Genomic DNA, 16,899 nt, shown 5'->3' with positions numbered 1-16,899 from the left:
TGCTTTCTTTACTCTGTGTAAGCAAAAGTTTGATTAGCGTCCAAAAAAAGGAAGTAAAACATCCTAAAGCCGCATGCTTTACACAAACGCGCTACACGTCGTGTTACGGCCCGACTGTAGAATCGGGTTTGGTGGTGGCCGTTTTTTATTGCTGTTATATGCTGTTAAAATCGATTTAAAGTGAATAAAATGACATTAGAATTGTCTGGATATTTTTGACAGAATTTTTTTTTTAATAAACAAACTCGAAATAAACGTTTGCTCCATTCAGATCGTAAAATTGTGATTTGGTTTTTCGGCTGTATTGCTTGGAATATTCAGCAAACTTTCAAGATGGCGGAGGCACTTTTTTTTCCACCAAAATGTTTCTAGAGTGAAGTCCACATTTATCAAATCAATATATACACACATATATATATATATATATATATATATATATATATATATGTATATATATATATATATATATATATATATATATATATATATATATATATATATATATATATATATATATATATATATATATATATATATAAAACCATCATCAATAGTGAAAATCTACTAATAATTTGAAGGTTATTGAAACGTTTTTATCCACTCTAAATCTAAATTTAATATATATATATATATATATATATATATATATATATATATATATATATATATATATATATATATATTATATTTAATATAATCTGCCTAACAATCAGCAATCTGTTTTACTTTCAGCCAAAAATCCGAATCCCCCTAAAAACAAACGAAAAGTCCATTTTGGTGGGACCCTTATGTTTAATATCCCGCATGTAATCTTGAGGCTTTTTACCGTTATGATAGACAAGTCAAATGATATTCATGCAATCTGTTTTTTTAACTTTCCATCGGCGCGCAGCTTGCTTAGTATTTGGAGATTATGTTTGGGACTCCTAAAACGTAAACGCTTTCCCCAGGACACTCTCGCTTGCCAAAGTTGGCCAGTTTTCCGGCCTGTTTAGGCGGGGCAATCATAATAATAAATCGACGCTCAGTGATTCATGCTGTTTTTCACCTCTGCCATTTACCGGCGTCGTGCGACAGGGTGGAACGAATTGTCTCACGTATTATTTTTTCAGCCCGGGAGACTCAGTAGGAAACGCGCGTCGGTCCCCCCGCAAACGCACGGCGCGAAAAGCTGCCAATTTACCCTCACCTATTTGTCGGCCTGACGTCAAGACGGGATTTACGCGCCCGGGTCGGCCCGCCCCCGTGTGTCTTGCCAACAGGAAGACGCGGGGGCAGACGAGCGAGTGCCACCTTCCCTCCTGCAGGGGAGCGCGCGGCGCTGAGACTCAAGGCCGACAACGACGCCCACGGCTCGCTCACATCCTCTGTGGAAGCAAGGCCCCGATACATCCGAGCGGAAACGGCCCGCGCTTGGACCGGGGCCGCGCCGACGCCATTGTGTGCTCCGCGAATGCCTAAGGCCCTTTTACACCGGCGTTGGGAGTCAAGTTCGGCCAAACCGTAAAAACGCTGTTAGCTTCCGTTTCCAATGCCGAGCGCATTTGAAGTTATGCTAACAAAAATGGACGTATCTTACATGCAAAACATGTAGCGTTAGAGAAGACCACATAATTATTGACGTTCCTTGATATTTTTATAAAGAACAATAATATAGCTTTTCTTGTTAACTCATTCACTGCCAGCCCAATTAACTCATTCAATCCTAAAGAAATATTTAGCACAAGTGCAGTATTTTGACCATTTTAGCCAAGAGATTGCACACTCCTGGTAGTGTGATAATGAAACGGTCATGCAGTGTTGAACTTTGACTTTTTGTCACCATCAGGGTGAAATTTCAGCTCCCTGGTATCTTCTTTCAGTGCTTTCCCTTTGGTGTGAATGCCTGGGGGGGGAAAAAAAAAAAAATATATATATATATATATATATATATATATATATATATATATATATATATGTGTGTGTGTATTTTTTTCTTTTGTAGCCAAACAATTCATGACTCGGGAGCAGCCACCCCTGACGCATCAAAACTTGTCTGATGGAGATGAGATAGACGGCAAGGTCACGGCAATAGTTGCGGGTGACCTTCTCGTTGCCTGCTGATGGCTTTTTCATTATCCCGCGAGGGGGGGTGTAGAATGAGGCTCCGATCCAGCTGAGTGACCCCCCCAACCACTACCACCGAAAGCAGCAATGGATGATAATGTCATCATCCGCAGAAATTTATTTTAAGATGGAGGAGGTTCTACAAAAAATTACCATGAGTGTTCACGTTGACCTGCAATATGCATGCCAGGCCACTAGTTGGCAGTGTCACTTAAGTAAAAAACCTTTACAATCTCCTTCAGCCATGAAAAATGTACAGTAATGTGAATACATTTCAAATATTAGTGGTGTTGTGTGGTGTTGAGTTTGCATAGATAATTTAAAAATTTCAACAACAAAAAAATCAATGCAGCTCTGCTTACCTTTTGACTTTGACTTGCTGCTATGGTTGCACCTGTGGTGGATATGTTCTTTATATACAAAAAAAAACAATACAAAAAAACATACTAAAACATTTTTAATGAAAACATAATAAAAGAGGAAGCAATCAATTTTTTTTGTGTTAAATGTGCGCTTTCAAGAGGCGTGGCCTAGTGTAGCGGCGCTCAAGTTTTTTGCAATGATGTACCCTCCTGTAAAACATACTCTGACATAAAATTGCATCGCTAATCTATATAAAATTTCACACAATCAGCACACATTTTGCAAAGCAGTCACCAGAACACAATTTAGCAATACGTTGGGTCATGTTCTAATCAATTTACTCTTAATTTAAAAATTAAACTGTACTGTGACTCTCACCGTGCTAATCGCTGCGCCACCGCATTGAAAAGCATGATATTAGTTTATATGTACCCGCAGAAAATGTTACGCACCCCCTGAGAACAACACAGTTGAAAATGCATCAAATTTTCGTCTCTCCTTGCCCACATTGGAGGGCACCACAGCGCCATAATTGCTCCATTTCTCTTCCGCTTCACTCCAACGTATGCGGAATTGTCACAGCGCCGATCAAAACGGTCCATTATTATCTTTGTTGAGGCGCGCTTTTTGATCCGAGGGGTTTAGCCCAGCCTGCCCATCCCCCGATCGGGAGTTCATCCATCATTGGATTCAGCGAGCGCTGTAATTACTGTGTCAAATAGATGGGACCCAGCCTTCGGTGTGCCTAGCTTGCGATGTCTTTAAGCGCTTGGCACCAGCCGTGCGCGTGTGTGTGTTTTGTGAGTGTGTGTGTGGCTGCTCTCCCGTGAATCTTCATAATCATGCCCCCACATACGCAGCACATGCACTCTCATCTGTCATCCATCGGCGGGGCCCTGTCAAGTGGCGCTGGCTGTCATGCATCGCCACCATCGGGCCAGCAGGACAGGACGTCTTCCGGGCTCACGTGATCCACCGCGGGCACCTCGCGGGAACAACGTTTTGTTGGACTTTTTTTGATTTCTTTCATTCAAGCTTTCTTTACGTGAAAGGCATTTCAGCTCAAAGGTAAAGAAAGAAGACGCAAGGGAGCTGAAATTTCACCCAGATGGTGACAACATGTCAAAGTTATCAGACTACCACTATCTTTTGGCTAAAATACCATGAGTAGAGTGTGGACGAATTTGTCCAAAAAATGGACAATATTGTTAAAATAACAATATGTTTATGGTTGCTTAATACAATATGTCAAATATCTCGTGAACTCAATACATATGCGCATATGCGGCAATTTACTTAGTTACCAAAAGTAATCAATTACTTTAGTACATAATGTCATCAGTTTTACTTTACTATAGTGTCTTAAATCAACTGCTTTTCTACTTTTAGCACCTAATTTAATTGATTGAATTAGTAATTATTCATGAATTGCTTAATTGTTTGTAATTCAGTAGACATTTTTGGACCATTCTTTGAGCTAAAAATAAAATAAATAAATTACTGTGAATAAAAAAAGGGGATTAGTAGATGATGCACCCCAAAACCTGCAGATTATGCGCAAGGTACTTTTCTCCCAAATTCCGGACACATTCCAAATTTTACGACTTTTGCGTGGACTTCCTTTGTTAATGAACACTTTGTAGTTATAGGAGCTCCCGCACGTTTGCGTCCTCTCGCTTGGGAAGTTATGTGAAAAACGGGCATGTCTTTCCGAGGGGCGCCATATGGCTCGGCGAGAACAGCCAATGAGTGAGCGGCGGAGCATGAAAAGAGGAGGCGGCCAAGGCCTTAGTTGCTCCGCAATCAAAGTATCGTTGAAGCAGTGAGAGGATGTTGGCGCTTTCTCTTCGCATGGACGCACACTTTGATCTGTTGAGGAAATTTCTCACTTCAATAGCCCAGTTTGAACATCTTAAATGGCTTACACAAGTACTGGCTATAGTATTTATTGAGTAGTTTATAGTATTTATTGAACCATATTCCGGGGTCAGCAACCTTTAACATTCAAAGAGCCATTTCGTACTGATTTCCATGGATAAACAAAACTGGGAGCTGCAAACACTTTATTATATTGAAATGAAGATGTTAATGTTTATATATATAAATATATATATATATATATATATATATATATATATATATATATATATATATATATATATATATATATATATATATATATATATACATATCAAAAATGTATTCTTATGATATTTATGGTAATGGTGGTGAGAGGGAGGGTGGAAGCCGACGCAATCAGTTGCAGCAGCTTTTGTTAACAAAGGTTGTACCACATTATTTTCATTCAAAGAAGCAAGCAGACCGAACCAACGTTTGAATCCAACCACGTCTACAAACTGGGGGATTAAAATGAGATTTATTTCGTGTGAAGAATCATTCACACTTGTGTTATCATATTTGAGAATACATGCTTTTAATCTGAAAGGTCGCGCTGCATTTCCTCTTTACGTTCTCCGTCATTTAGCCCTGAGCGCTGTTCGTGTTAATAAATGTTGTTGCCTTTCTTGTTTTCAAGAAAACTAGCAGCGACATTTACGTTCATCCTTGCTCACACCCACTGGCATTTAGATGACATTTATTTTGTGTTAAGAATTCTTCAGGCGCTTTAGTTTTTAATGTCCAGTTATATGCTTTTAATCTGGAATACCATCATATCTTTCTGTTTCCTGTGATTATCTTCCCAAAACCGTCACGTCAAACACGTCCTATAGCTGTCGATGAAAGAGCCACATGTGGCTCAGGAACCACAGGTTGCTGACCTCTGCTTTAGGAAACCAAAAACAGACTAAAAATACGCTATGGAATAAATACATAAATAAATAAATAAACCTTGTTTGAGGTATTTTTTGAAATAAGAAAACGTTGGAAATAGGCACCAAAAAACCCCAAACTCTTCTTATTTTATAATCTAAACTATTTAATGGGATAATTGTTGATGATTGATGAACATTTTTTAATGATGTTTGTTGTGCACGTGCAGTTTGTTGCCAGCTTTACTTCCTGTACCGCCTATTTAAGTGATAGTTTTTCAGCCAATCAGGTTTCAGCTTGTGAGCAGGATTCTACCTTGACACACTTGAGAAGCACAGCTCACAAATGGCAGCTAAATTTACTTTTTTTAACAGTTTAAACCAAAAATGTGTTGAGTTTCTCATGCTAGGGTTAAAATATGTCAAAGGCGCACTGCTAGGTTGTCATTTTCACTTTTGTTTTTGGCTAAATCCTGTGATTAACTGTGGTCATTGCTAATTAGCAACACCTGTAGCTAGCTAGCAGGGAAAGCAAACGTGCTGAGTTGTTTTTTTGTTTTGTTTTTCAAACCACAATGGACATAAAAACTGTGGCTGTACTTAACAAGGAAATGGAATTACATCACGGCAAACTGGATTGTCTCCGCTCGTGTCCCACAGTGTTGAATAAAAAAAAAAAATGACATGAGGATGGATTTCATCTTCCACTGATCTACATATCAGGTGAGTGTAATGCATTTTTATAAATTATTATTGAATGTAATGAATGTATTTGCTGTTTGATAAATTGTTATTGGGGGTTTAGAAGTGGTTTTCTCAGATTTTATTGTGCACCTAATTGTTTGCTCCCATTAAAATTGTGTCACTTTTAAATGCATTATATTGCCAAAAATTACATTGTGAGCTCAAATGGGGAATAATGCTTGAAAGATACTGAATAAGTCATTGTGTTCTTTTAAAAAAAAAAAAAAAAAAAATCAAGGAATATTTTAGCCATTTTAAAAAGTTAAAATAAATATTTACAATGAAAACCTTTAAAAAAAAGCACTTGCTGCCAGCTGAAACTAGTTATGGTTAATGACAAATCACCTCTCTTCTGTTTTCTGAGTTTGGTCATGTGATGTCTGCAAGTTGAGCCACGATTGGTCAATATCTTGAGTCATTGTGATGTCATTTTGAGTAAATGGAAAGTGGAATCATTTGTTTTTAGAGATATTAAATGTACATGAAAAATACAGGCTATCAAATTAATGATAGTCAAAATGTTTGTTTTTACTGCTGAAAATGGTTGAATAATGAAAGTATTCTTTTGAAGTTTGTTAATTTGTGATTGAGAAATACATTTTTGAATTGTTTACATAATTTCTTTTTATATATATATATATATATATATATATATATATATTGAGTACTTTACCTCATTACCTAAAGTAATCCATTTGGTTACTTTAGTGCTTCATTATTTGAGGTAATTTGTTAGCTACCCAAGGTACTTGATTACTTTCGTATGTAATTATCTAAAGTAAATGATTACTTTAGTATTTAAGTTTTTGATTACAAGCCTTACTTAAGCACTTTTTTTTTTAGCCAAACACTTGAAAATATATAATTTCTGGACTATTTAAAACAATATTCTTTAAGACTGACTGACAATGAAATAGGAGATAGGTGTCAAACTCAAGGCCCGGGGGCCAGATCTGGCCCGCCGCCACATTTGATGGCCCGCGAAACACTTTTTTTTTTTTTTTTAATTACATGCTAAAAACTAATTTGACACCCCTGGAATAGGAGCACAGATAATGTCATACTACAAAAAAATAAAAAATCTGATCCGCACGCTCGTCCACATTTATCGATAAGTACGTTTGTCTATCGTGCTCATGTAACGCTCCAACACAAGCGTGCATAGCATATTAACTCTGCTTTAGGGGAGCACGTAGCAGCCAGCTGCTGCCTGACGCCGCTGACATGTCCTTGAGCAAAGCACAAAAAGTGGCATAATTGATTAAGACTCCACTCCCGTCCTCATTTGTGAGCAGCTGAGAGCGCGGCGGAACCCGATAAGCCGCAGTGTTGGCAGAAGCAATTGACGGCGGCGAGCCGTCGCCAGGCAACCCCGAACCCCCTTTCCCGTTCGCCTCCTTCGCCTCTCAGGGGCGATTAGAGAGATGTAACATTCGCTGCCATATGTTGGCAGGTTGTTTGGGAATAGCGAGGCGGCCATATTGCTACACGCCGCGGTGTACGCTTTGCCAGTTAATTACCATGGCGACATCAAGTTGAGGAGCAAAGGGCGGACGCCGTGTTGGCGAAGATTTGAACTATCCGTTTGCCCCCGCTAGCTTAACTCCTGAGGGAAATTTTGACCCAACTCGGGCTTTTTGATGTTTTTTTTTTTGTGTGATGTCACACAACAAAACACACAAGGAGACTGGGCTTGCTCAGTGACATCAGCTCTAGTCTTACACATATAAATCGGAAATAGGAATATTTATTGTCATAATTAGAATACTATTTTGAAGACTTTTACATTATGGGAGTCCAGGCTAAGCCAATCAATGAAGTCCTTAAAAAGCTTGCAAATGTCATATTTTGGCCGCTGGGGCCACCCGATGGTTTTGTGGTGTCAACACAGAAATTTCTATTGCCCCCCGTTCCCAAGCTGCGGTTGAAAGGATTCATGCAAATTCAGGGGAAATGCATGATAAAACATTGGGTTTTCAATATGTCTAAAATTTACAATGTTTCCAATTTTGTATGGCAGTAAATTAGCCCGACATGGGCTAAATTTGACACCTATAGGGTGTACCTCTCGACCTCTCGTGTTTTTTTTTTTTGTTTTTGTTTGGTCTTTTTTTTTTAAGTTTGCCGTCTATTTTTGATTAATTCAACTTCATTGTGCTATTTCAGAGCACGTTTATTTCAGCTGCTCCAGAAGATAGATCCTCTTTTGTTTTTGCCCCGTTCGCCGTAAAACCCCATCACAAACACGCATGTGTGTAAAATTTGAAAAACGAAGGCACACATTTTGCAAACCAGTCACTATAAAACAATTTAACCATCGGTTTCTTCTTGTTCCAGTTGATTTGCTCTTAATTTGAAAAGAAATGTGATCGTCAGATTCGATTCGCTAATATCTGCCTGTTTAAGTGATACGTACCCCCATGTACGAGGGAAAGGGTCAACTTTCAAGCTGAATTGTTAGCTTGCTGTTAATCCCAAAGCTGTGCACGGTGTGTGTACGCGTCCATATATTTTCGCCGAAAATGCGCGCGCGCCCTGGGGCTGTTTATACAGGGCGGCATTGTGACTGACTGGCACACTTCTCTTAATCAGCATGCGACTAGCAGAGGTAATTTAAAGACGCCTTGGCCGCTGACAAGAATTAAATTGTGTTTTGATTTTCTCATTAGCCTAATCTCAAGCGGGCCTCGTTATTGTGTAATTTTCCCGCCTTGACACGACATCTTGTTCTGGGCGCTGACAGCCGTTGCGGGGAGGGGGCGGGGCCAAGGGTGCCAGCAATTTGGGGGGCTTCTACGGTGACAGCTTCCGAAGTGATTTGGTTGGCGAGTATTACACGCTCCCGGCTACTTGTGACGGGAGCGGAGCTGACGTTAGGGGGCTACAGGCGGTGGCCAGGTGTGTGCGTGTGTGTGTTCCTGTACAGCTGTACTTGTGAGAACCAATTTGGGTTTTCCACCATTTTGGAGAAGTGAGGACATTTAGGCCGATCCTCACTAGTTCAATCGTCTTTTTGAGGGTCAAGTTATCGTTATTGCTATTCTGCTAATGTACAGTGTATAGCGGGTCCAACATATGTTTAGGGACACACGGAAGTGGTGGTAATGTGTTGCCTCCATATCCCAATTTTTTTATACCATTGTTTTGTACTGAAATGCATTGTTCTATTTCACGCACTATAAGGTTTACTTTCAACTGCTTTTTTGTTGATTCAAAAACCGTTTCTGGATTCATTTTCTTTTACAACACTTGTCCCCATATGAAATCAGCTTTTGAGAAAATCGAAAGCTTTTAGGTGTGCCTTATATTGCTGAAAATATTGAATATGCTTTGTGCAGGTAGCACACAGAATCTCCATCAAGTAACTTTATATTTATATAGGGCATAAAAAAGTACTGATACCTAGTATCGTTATCAGGCTGGTATCTGGACTTATTTCAAGATATTGGGACACTCGATGTCTGCGATACTATTATCGCCCAGATTTATCGGGACATATTTATCATCGCAAACTAGAAATGTGTCATTTTTGTCACTGCTGGAAAAAAACAAGCTTTTGTTTCTTTGAGAGTTTAAATATTTTGGAGGATTTACTGACAGCAGTTGGCACTTTATTTTTCATTTTGAAATTGCATTAAATCTGTTCCGGTTTACACAAAACCTAACCACTTTTTATCACCTTTAAACCAACTCTCACCAAACCGTGATTTATTTATCTCGTTTGTGAACAACAACTGAAGAGAATCCCAACTCTCCCTAAAGTAAGATGTTCTAGTCAAGGTCACGCCATAGCTAATTTAGCGGTAAAATTCTCACATAAAGAATATTTACAGCTCCGGCTGACACGTCTCGCTCGCGGCGCAATAAAGTCTTGAGACGAGCCCTGCGAGATGTCACTTTGTGGACACACTCGGGTGGAGTTATCGTCAGCTCGCGGCTGTTACCCGCGCTGCCGCGGCGCAGGCCATAAATCAGGGCCTTTTAGTATCCCGGGTCGCGGGGCTCGTCGCGCCTCTCGTGTTGCCCGCTCTTTAGCCGGCCAAATGCGGAAGGAAGGCCCGTGACCTGCTTACGGCGCCGCGCACCTGTTGTTGTGAATCCCGACGTTCGTCAAAGGTGTTACGAGGAACATGGAGAAGACGCGGGGATGGCACGCGCTCAAAAACAAATGTGACCTCCGAAGATAAGACTACAGTCAAGATATTAGATCACATCCGATTTTTCTGAGAGCTAGCTCTGGTCTAGCAGTGAGAAAGGGGAAGTGGCAGCAAAACAGACCAAAATCCAGATGTCAGAAGGCGTTGTCTGCGGGGAGAGGTTGGTTCGGAATGTCGTACGGAATCCCGCCAACTACCAAAATGGCGCCTGTCTCATTAAAGCCGTTCCGCAGATGCTGTTTTTTTTCCCCGCGTCCGACAGGGAAACTGTTTGTTCTTCACACTTTCATGCATCAAAGTCTTCGAAGGAAGCGCGTCCCGAAGGGGTCGCCGCCGTTTAGTCCGCGGACCGACCCGAACAATGGTGTGACTTCATGGTGCCGGCCGTGGCCACGTTAGCTGTCATCGCGCCAGCCTTGGTTCCCACGCATCCGCGGAGACAACAAGAAAAATGAGTCCTTTGACACATTGGCTTTACAGAAGTCCTCATCCTTCTCCAAGCGCATCCTGTTTGGGGCAGGGGGGGCACGCGCACTCCGACCCCGCTCGGCTCGCGGGGGCTCTCGTCAGGAACCCGCTTGACATTTCTGACTCGTCCCCCGGCCTGGCGTTACAACATCTGTTTTGCTAGCGAACAATGCGAGCATCCGCGCTCTGATTCGTCAACGCAGAATTGTCCAGGATTGATACGACAAAACATTCGGATTTATTGCTGGCGTCATACTGTTTTATCTCAAGCTGCTGAATTCTGATTTAATGCTAACGTATGATTTTTTTTTTTTTTAAACTCTGCTGGGACAAGGCACGTATTTTGATTTAGAAAAATTAAGTGAGCAAAAATACTCAAAAGTATACAGTACCACCAGAAATTTGGAAACTATGGAATGCGAGTGAAAGCGAAAATTAAGTACGCTGGATTCCTACTTGAGAGCTGTCATTTTGCAGTATATATTCTGAGAATCTCAGAATTCTCACTTTTGAAGCAGAATTTATCAGTGAAACTTCTCATTTTATAGTAAGAATTTTCTCTATTCTCGGAATAAACTGAAAAATTCTCATTTTCTCTGACATTAGAATTCTGACTTTAAAGTTAGTGAGAATGAAGTTTGGAATTCTGGGACTAAAATTATGAGACTTTATAGTGAGAATTCTCACTTTAGATCAGTCCTCAAATACTGGGGCAATTTCAGGCACTTTTTTCGCTTTTAGACTAATCTGTAAGATGAATAAAGGCTGTAAAAAGTAATTAACAGTTTAGATATACTTAAACGTTTACAAATAATTATATTTAGAGTCTGAGTGGCGAGTGCAAATAGTTTTCTCCTGTTTTTTCCATTTTAGATTAACCTATAACCTGTATTCACACTGTAAAAAGTAAAAGTTGAAAGTTGACTTATATTGCTTTTTTCTTTTCTTATTATAAAAAGGATACAGTTATTGGTATACTTCTACATTTTTTATTGGTATTTATAGTTGGCACAGAAAGTGAGGCAGGGGGGCGCAACAGCTTTTCTCTTTCCTGGGGGGGCTTTGCAAAATATAATTGAGAAACACACTTAAAAATTCATACTTCTGACTTCTAAGTAAAAATTCAGAGAAGTGAGGATTCTTACGAGAACTTCTGAGTGAGGATTCTGACTAATTTACTACATTCTTTGTAGTAAATACTAACTTTGTGAGAAAGCGTCACTCATTGGCAGATATCCGATAAACCGATTTTTAGTTCTGCTCGCAAAGGATATCCCATTCCTGGCACCCATTTACGCTACCATGACACAGATCCCAGTTGAGCCACTTGAGGGTTAAAAAAAAGAAATTGACGCAGCTTAGACATTTGAACCATGCAATATAAATGGAGCCTAAAGTTCCTGCAGTGTAACATTTTGCCCTTGTTTAATGGCTTTCTCTGTACTTTTGATGTGGTAGGCTTGTTTTTCCACACCATGGGCGCGTTGATTCGGTAGATTTAACGTAGATTATATTACGCCATTGACCGCTGTGCACAATTATTATTTTTACTTAATGGTCTGTATACCTCTTACGTATCATATTTCTTCTATATCTTTCACTGTAGTTTGGATTCTCGATGTATGTCTTTTTTTTTTCCACCTGACGCGAAACGTTTTCTGAGCCCTTTTGTTCAAGTCAATTTGGTTTGACTAAGTGGGCATTTTACGAATTTTGTTCATCTGCCATTCGCCGGAAAAATGGCAGTGACTTCTCAACGGAACGTATGCAAAAAGTGTGGGTGCATCCTATAAACTGTCAATTAAAAATTATATATAAATTCATGTATCCTTCCTTTCGACGTTGCCATGATGCAAATCAGCAATTGCGCCACATAAGAGCAGGAAAAAAAAATCAAAATGGTGTCACTTGATTCACGTTATGTAAATCCAGCTAATTGTCTTGGCTCTGGAATCTTCCGCGTACGTCAGCGTGTCTATTTGAGTTGGTAAGCATCGCTCTGCTCGTCTAACAGCTCCAATTTACATTAAAACAAGGCTGGCGCCCGAGTGACGCAAGCAACATCTGTGCCCGTCGCAATTAATCGAAATGTGTAATGCGCAGCAGTGCTAATAATTCTCGCTTGTTACGGCGGCTTATCAAGGCTATTTAGGCATATAAGCGCTTTGTTTTTACTGGCGCTGTCGGAGAGGTATTTTACTATCGTTTAAGGCTGTAATAATTCTTGATTCACTGTTTTTGCGAGACGAATTGCATCTTGAAGTTATTGAGGCAAAATGCATGGCACTACTTTAACATTTGCTGCTGAAAAATTGTCGTTTATAACAATCCATGTCAATATTAACTAAATAAAAGCTTAGCATTTTGCAAAGGTCTCACTGACACAATTTAGCAATAAGATGTTTCATGTTCCATTCAATTTGCTCTTGGATTGAAAATGTAAACATGCTGTTGCTGTCATGGAATATAGTTCCAAATGGACACAGTTTTTGGTGTATTTATGCAATTTTTTTTTAGATAATGAGTGAAGGGTACACAAGTTTTTCTCTTTCCTAGAGGGGGCTTTGCAAAATATAATTGGGAAGCACCGAGTGAAGAAAATTATACCATCCCATTAGGCATATTTGAAAATAAAGAGCTAACCCAAGCTGCGAATTTCAAATCTGGAGGTGTCATTTCACGGTAAACAGACGATGGCTTCATTTAACCGCCTCGATTCAACTTGAGCTAATTACCGATCCGGCCCGTGCGGGTCAACGGAACAATCGCCAGCCATTTATTCCCGCTTAATCGGCACACCCCGGTGAGAGGAACGCTTGCAAAGCGAGGGAGGGAGGGAGGATGGAGCGGCGGCGGCGGGCACGGCGACTAAGGGGATTTGACTCTTAACCCAAGCGCGCATTAGACGGGTGATGATCTGTGAAGCTGGGCCAGGCTAGCGAGTCTCTTTTACGCCGTGATCTATTGGCCCGCTTTGGCGCTGGCGATCCATCACACGGAACTGGCAGTAACGGATGAGAATGATCCGCTGGAAAAACTCTCTCATTTGTCTCTGTCGCAGCCAGTGAACTAGAGGAGACGCTAATACAGGGAGACGGCCCGCCGAGGGGATATAATTATGTCTCTGTGCTCTTCTGCTCGCCGGCGCAAGATGGAAGACGTATTAGGATGTAATAAAGCCAAAAAAGCTCGCTCGGCCCCCTCGCTGCTTCCTGCACTCCCGGGAATCTTTTTTCACACTTTTTTTTTTTTTTTCAACGCCCCCTTCCAGACACACACTTGTTCTCTCATATTCGCATTCCTTTCTTTTCGTCTCCTTGTGCGGAGGATGGATACAAAATCGGGGTTTAGTTGAATAATCGTTGATTAATTATGCCTTAGAGCGTGTACTGTTGACTTTCGCTATTTGAGGGGGATTGCCCTGCAAATAACCCCAAAAAACAATTAACCCCCTCAGAAATTCTTTAAAAAAAATGCCAAGCATTCATTGTTATCCATAAAATAATGGGGGGAAAAACAAGCTGAAAAATCCCCATAGTCAATTAAAAACAAAACAATAAGTGAATATGCCAGTTCGCAGTTGCTGAACCGCAGGTATAGAAAATATAGAAAACGAGGTAGAACTAGGAACATTTTTAATATCCCTTTGACCATACAACCTCACTGAACTGTAATAGTCATCGTTTTTCTTTTTCTTGCTTTTTGTATTATTTCTTAATCTTGTGTTCAATCTTTCAATCAATGTGTCGACGATCATATAAAATGGAGATATTTGGCTCACGGTGAGCCGTTGTCGTTTCTGAAGTTTTAATATAAATCAGCCTACTTCGAACCAAGCACATTATTTACTTTAAGCACATTTGAATCAATTAGCCGTCAAAAAGTATTTTCGGTCATTTCAAACCAAAATTATTCCAAATCTTGGTTTCAGTTTACAGGTAGCACTGTATATTTTGGAATCGGATGAGAAACTCAACGCCATTTCACACTGGTAAATAAAATATTCAACCATGTGGGACACATTGCCCCCTGTTGGTCGGATGACAAAGTGCTTGATTTGACATGTAGCGTCAGCTTTTTAAATGTTAATATCGCCGAGGATCAGCTTAACTCAAACCGTGGCTGCCAGTCTCGCGATCGCGATGAAAATTCGATGAATTGCGCAGCCCTAAGTTGAAGCAGTCGAGTCGGTAGCACTTGAAACCCCGCATACATCCCGTTTGACCCACACATGTCCTGTGTGCCTCTGTGCCAGGCTTTGGGAAGGAACTACATCCATAACACAGTGGTTGCTTCCTGTCCGCGGTGGCTTTCATAGAGGCGGCCCACTCACCGGGCCGCACACATGTCACTTACAATCGCCACTTAGGCTCTTTGAGGCACGCTAGTTCATTTTGTCTCCGCTTTAGGCTGGAAAATGTGGAAGGATTCAGATCCCAGCACCAATGTCTTTCTTGGAATGGACTAGTCCACTTGGGATAATTAGGCTCAATTATTTACAAATTGTCAATTCGATGTCCGTTAGATGACGCTGGTGGCGTTCCAAGTTCTGTTTTTGAAGCGAGCGGTTAGCCGTCCCTTTCCCGCTCCCCTTCCCGTCGGTTCTGGCTCGTTTGAAGGCCCCGCGATCCAAAGCGCCGCCTGGCCTTTGCCGTTTAGCGCCAAATCCAAACTGGGCAACAATGGGAAACGTAAATCCTGCCTGATGGGGAGACGGAGGAGGCCTTGGCGGCCAGGCCCGCGTTAGCCGCCGCTCCGTCCAAAACGCCCCGTCGACCGGAACGTTAAGTCGGTGGCCAGCGTGTCGGCGAACCAAAATAAAAAAAAAACAAGTATCTTTTGACGTTGATTAATTTCAGCTGTCAGTCTGTCATTTGGGGAATTCTTAAACGAAAGTTTCCATCATAAATTATGATCTGTATAAGGGTGATGACAGATCAACATTGATCCAAAGCTCAACTCACAATGTCAATATTATATTTTTGATTCCCAGATTAATAGTAATGTTAATTTTTCATGATTAATAGTGATGTTGTGCTTGTACTATTTTGGACAGTATGAAAAATAAATCAAAATGATTCTTTTAAAAATATATAAATATATACCATGATTTTTATGGTCCGGCCCACAAACTAAACTCATTGGCAAAACAAAGCTAGTCACAAACATAACCAATAAAACAGGAAATCAAAACTCATCAAAACAAGTACAAACACAAGATGAGCCATATTTGTTATCGTTTCTGATGCATTTTGATCAACAAGACAATTGTTTTTTGCATTGATGTTTACTTTGGTCTTTCATTTTTCATCGTTACTCGTTTCACCCACACTTCCCGCCAACAATTTACATCGTAGAACTAGCAAACATAAAATTGGCATTAGCTGTGGCTAGCATTGTACATATTCACATAAAAACACATATGTAACAAACCGCTTTGGGCTGTCGCGTTTGCGTTGTTAGCGCGTCGTTCGCACTTTAGCAACGACATCAGACAGGAAACATTTAGCATGACCCCAAACTAAACATAAGTAAATTTACATTAAAAAATAAGTATTATTGCTCGTGTGGACTTGTAAAATATTCCTAAATCAATTTTAAAATAGAAACATACAAATTAAACGTCCTAAAAAAGTGTCTTTCTCTGTACTCATCACCAACACACCAGCACCATCTCAAGGCAAACAAGTGAACTGCATTCATATTGTCAACTACAACATCAATATGATTAAAGGGTCCAGGAGCAATTTTTCTTTTTCTTTACATGATTTCTTTACATGATATATTTTGATTATTATGCACTAATGTCATTCTAATTTGTATTTGTTACCGTTTTTGAGGCATTTTTATAATTGAATAATATTCATTTAAAGGGTTTTGGAGAGTGTTTGGGTGCTTGGAACAGATTGGGCTATTTACATGTAAAATGCGGCTCTACTTATGAAAAATTCACATTACTTCCGGAATGAATTAATTTCCTAAGTAGAAGTACCAATTTCGTCCGACAACTTCTCTAAAATAAATCGGAGGTTAATTGTAAATTAAGCTTAAGCTACGTCCTCATCCGACTCTGCCAAACATCCACTTTATGGCGCAAGAGCGGATCGGTTTTCTCAGGCGGCGGCGGCCGACCTCGGAACCTCCTTCCCCGTGCACTTGACCCCAAAACGTCCTCCGAGATCGCCCGTTATTTAAGCGTCCCCTTCATTCTTTTCCCGCTGTCGTCTTAGGGTGCTGGATTTAGCCGCCGCCGGCTCTGCTCCATCACTAATTGGAACCAGGATCTGTTA

This window comes from Hippichthys cyanospilos, chromosome 13, assembly GCF_059441005.1.
Source record: "Hippichthys cyanospilos isolate Australia breed blue-spotted pipefish chromosome 13, RoL_Hcya_1.0, whole genome shotgun sequence".
Lineage (NCBI taxonomy): Eukaryota > Metazoa > Chordata > Actinopteri > Syngnathiformes > Syngnathidae > Hippichthys > Hippichthys cyanospilos.
Note: the sequence above shows the minus strand (reverse complement) of the source record.